The following is a 5,000-nucleotide window of genomic DNA, read 5'->3' as shown; positions in this document are numbered from 1 at the left end:
CAGTGTACAAAGAAAACACCAATTAACCAATGCTACAAATTCTCAGTCCAAAATTATGAAAACGCAGACCAATGTTATGCACACAACATCACCAAATCCATCAAAAAAAGCATGCAACTCCCTTCACAAATTCATACATTCGATTTTTAAAGAATTATATTTTAAATTTTGCTTTTTGTGCAATTCTCAATTGGCAACAGTTGAACTGGTGCACTTCATTTGAAATTTAGGAGTTCATACTAGCCTACAGTAAAGGTCTGTTGTTTTTGTGTTTGTGTATAAGCTTGATTAATTCTAATTCGGTTTGTGCACAAAACAAAGCAAATAAATAAAAATAAATAAAATAAATGGTGGTTGATCTTCATTCAGTATTCCAAAGAAATCTCACCTTAATATCCTGACAATTCTCGATAATCTTTAGTAAAAGTAAACTCTGATTGCTGCTGTACTGATTGTTTCCGTTGGCAATTAAATTTACTTGTATCAATTAATAGCTAACCTTTATTTCTCTTTAATGCAACAAGTAACAGCTACTTAAAGCTACAGGGTTATCTGTCTGGTAGACTTTCGCCACTTTCCAAATTTTACACGTGATTTCTTCGCTCTGACTAAGCATAGTGGTTTGCTATAACTGGACAATTTAACTGCTTGTGCATCCCACGGAAACGCTCTTAGGCGTCTTGTTGCAGTAAAAAATGAAGTGTTCTAATGTTTCCAGTTCTTTATTCAAGAAATAACATAAAGGTGAATCGGCTAAACCAAATTTGAAGAGCATGTTTGTATGGCAAATTCTATGAAGTATTTTATAGTGAAATTCTCTTAACTTTGTATTCAATGTTATTTTAAAGGGCACGATTTGAAGAGTCTAATTCAAACGTCTCTGTGTTGAACATTTTGTTGTGTTTTTTAGAGGTATAGGGTTAAAAGAGATTTTAGAAGAAAACGTTCCATGCAATAGTTTCGATTGGATCTTTTCAATATTAAGCTTTTTCCCTCCCAAGACATAATGAAAAACTATCCAAATCTACATAACAATCGTTTAAAAGAGCCGTGTTTTCATTTGTCTTTAAAAGTCTACGCTATTCCTCCGGGATGGCATTAAAAAGACTAAAAAGGAAGTAATCAATAGGTGAGAGGTGCGCATGTTGTAGATAACAAAGCTGTTTAAAATTGCCATATGAGTCGACGAGGTCCCAAACAGTTATAAAACCAACATCAGTTAACTTTTGGTTGTAAACTAAGCGGGATTCTATGCACATGAATCTATTGTTCCATAAAAATTGTTGATAAATATCCGAGGCTGAGGAAGGGCTTACACAGTTTGAGGAGGCCCATGTCATGATGCACTTTTTATAAAATTCAGGAAGGGTTATTGATAACTTAGAATATTTGAAATTGCATTGAAACAAGAATTTACTGTCAACTTTCCTAAGGTGAAAATCCAAGAAATACTTCCAACTGGCTGCATATGGAATAGGATACTTCTTTTTGAGCGGAGATAATCGAATTCAAGACAGGCATTTTAAGTCCATATTTTTCTATATGATTCATTAGAATCGCGGGTTTAACTTTATCTTTACTTTCCAGGCAAATGAAAATAACAACGTTTTTATTTTCTTAATAACCTCTTTGTTACTTGAAATTAACGTCAGCCTATACAAGATCTTAGGTAAAGCAAACGATGCAATAATTTGCACTTTTCCAATCAGCGTTAATCCTCTCCAACTCCATCCTCAGATTTTTTAATGATATTTCAATTGATTCGAAATTTAATTTATAAGACATCAATGTATTATGAGTAAAGTAAACCCCTAGAATTTTGAAATGTATTTGAAATTCACAAAAATCTAGTTCGTAGCTACTCGTAGGAGAGACTCGGTTTTATCATGGTAAACGTTAAGGCCAGTATGTGCCCCGAATAAATTAATAACAGTAAAGAGAGTAATGCGCCAATCAACTCGAAACTTCGACATCCTCTCCCCCGGACAAAGCCCGGGTATTTGAACTTTTGAAGATTGGACCGTTAAAATTCCCGCCCTCTCGGGCCAAAATGGTGTTCAAATGCCCTACCCTATCGTCGGATTTGTCCGTCATACCCTACTATAGAACAATCGTGTCGGCTCCTGCCGTCTTTAATAAAGACCTTTTTTGTAAGCCAATCGCTCACAAATGCTACATCTCTTCCTTTAAACTCTTCCATCTCGTCCAAACAAGTGTTATAGCTGTGAGCGACTTCGGCGACCGGAAAAAAATCATTTGAAACCTGACATTTCGGGTTCAATTTTCCCCACCCAACGCAGGAAAAGGTCAAATTCCCCACTCCCCGGGCACAGAAGATAGTCAAATGCCCGGGGTTTACCCGGAAGGGGGGGAGGGGGATGTTGAAGTTTCGATTTGATCGGCGCATAAGATAAAACTGTTTGTCTCGGACAAAGGTTGTCAAATTTACAAGTTTAATTTCAATTCCCACTACTGTTATTACTCTGGATACCTAAAGGTATACCAAGTTTTGAAATGGTTTGAAACCGGAAATGTAGAAAAATAGAATAGAATTAGGACGCGGGGATTTCATTGGTTAAAAGCTATGCGCGATAATCCCGTCTTCCAGATGCAAAACAAACTTGTGAACTCTGACAAAGAGAATGGAAGGATCCTAAATAAGAAATTTTTACACCTCAATGATATTGGGATAAACTGACTGAAACGTTATTTTGTTGCAAAATCCACGTTATCTCTATCTTTGTTAATTGGTAGTGCAGCCATACGTGTCAAAATAAATTGAGTTATTGGGTCAAAATTACTCGGAATACCTGAAAGGTATCGGTTGACTTTGTTCGGTGCGGCAAAATGGACAATAGAATTACGTGGCGGTGATTTCATTCACTTAGTCCCTTACATCAATACATTTCACCTCCCTGTATTACGAAAATATTTTTTCCAACAACAACAAAATAACAGCCGCGGAGTCGAATGTCGTTGGAGGGGATTTCTGCGTGTGCAACGAGCTTCAAACAGCCTCCATTCTTACAGAGTTCCATGAAAATTCGTTTATAACATGTGGTGGGGCAACCAAAGCGATGGGAGCTGTGTTGGGGTTTAAGTGTGAAACTTTTAATGACGTTCGCCGATTTAGAAAGTCCACGTTCTGATTGAAAGCTCAGTAGCAGCTAAAGATTGAAAATGCTGGATTCAGTCTTCTGGAAATGTTATGAATAAGATACTTAATCTAAATCTTGCATGTTGACGACATGATGAAATCGTCAGTAAAGAACTCCCAGCAGGGGTATGTTGGAAATGCCTGAAATTTCTTTTTCTTTCAGCTGTTTTTTGTGCGGGCATCATCCGCGGGTGTCAATTTTTTAATTGTTCTACGGTCTTCATTTTAGCTACCTAGAGGAAGGTCACCGCATAATTCACAACACTATTAATTTCGAAATTTTGCAGCTGGTTGCCTGTGTAGCTTGTAAGAGGAGGGCTAAATTTGACGCGGCCACATTAATTACAAGACTGGTTTTCACAAGTTTTCTCTCTCGCTACGGTAGTGGCATTCTCGTCTCGAAGAGGCGATGGTTAGCGCTGGGGATGTGGGCAGGATCTTGCATAACTGTGTAGCCCGATCCTGGAGTGGCAGTCTCTGTTGCAGGTGGCGCAGACTTGTCTTCTGGAATCGCGCGCAGAGGCTGCGCGTTCTTTCCTGGCCGCTCTCTTGCATGTAGCCTGGACTCTAGCGTTCGCTTCCGCCTTTGAAACCCCCGCTTTGACACTTTGCCGCCTTGTATCTCGGTGTTTGGCGATGTCCTCCCATGCACTGGTGTCGATTAGTGCTGATCGCAAGTCTCTCTTGATGACATCCTTGTTGATGACATTAATGCCATGTGCTTTGAAAATATCTTCCAATGGAGCAAAAAATAAGGAAAATAGCAGGGGGCCCAAAAGAGACCTTGCGGAACACCAAACTTGACAGTGGAGGTTGTAGAATTCAAGTTATTTACACTTACAAATTGAGTTCGATCTTCTAGGTAGGTACGAACAAGCCATTTCCTGGCATCATTTCCAGAAATATCAAAACGTTGGTCTAGTCTAGTTAACAAGATAGAGTGGTCAATAGTATGGGACGCAGCAGTAAAATCCAGCAAAACAAGAATTATTTCCTAACCTTGGTCGACAGCTTGTAATAAGTCATTCTGTACACGCAGTAGTGCTGTCTTAGTAGAATGGTGTTTTCGGTAGGAAGTTTGAAATTCAGAATATAGCGGGTTGTTGGCCATCAGATGAGAGTGAATTTGCTGGGCTATAGCACGCTCTATAGTCTTGATCAAGAAGGGAGTATTAGAGATAAGTCTGTAGTTGCTGAAGACCTCAGGATCAAGAGTTGGCTTTTTGATAACCGGTGTTACTGTGCCAGTCTTGAGAGTGGAGGGGACTTGGCCAGTTAATACTGATCAATTGATGATACTTGTAAAAGGATCGACTAGGACATCCAGACATTCTTTTAGTATACATGTGGGGAGTGGATCCAGCGTACAAGACTTTGAGGATGAATTCATGATGGTATCTCTTGTGGTATCAGGTGTAATCGTTGAAAAGGTCGTCAAAATATTAGAACATAGCTGTGGAGGTATGTCAAATGACAGCTGTGAAGGTAAAGCTTCCTCCAGGGAGACTTGCAGGTCATCAATCTTGGTACTAAAAAATCTTAAGAAAGCATCAGGTAAAGTGTTGTTGTACATGGTGGATGGTAAGATTTCTTTCCATTAACAAATTTATCAACCACGCGAAACAAGTCACGGTCGTCACAGCCCTCAACTGTAGCCCGGTGGTATGCTGTTTTGGCGTTTTCAAGTAAGTTCATAGATACAGTGCATTGTTGTTGGTAAATTTGTCTAGGTACTTCAAGATCACTTTTCCACTTTTTGACAGATCGACCCCAGTCATTCAACTAGACGCAGTAGGGCAGTTTGGCATCTGTAGTACCTGCGATATGCTGATAAATAGGGTGA

The sequence above is a fragment of the Montipora capricornis genome, chromosome 9 (genome assembly GCF_036669925.1).
Source record: "Montipora capricornis isolate CH-2021 chromosome 9, ASM3666992v2, whole genome shotgun sequence".
NCBI classification, from domain to species: Eukaryota; Metazoa; Cnidaria; class Anthozoa; order Scleractinia; family Acroporidae; genus Montipora; species Montipora capricornis.
The sequence above is the reverse complement of the archived record's forward strand: the minus strand, read 5'-3'. Positions refer to the sequence as shown.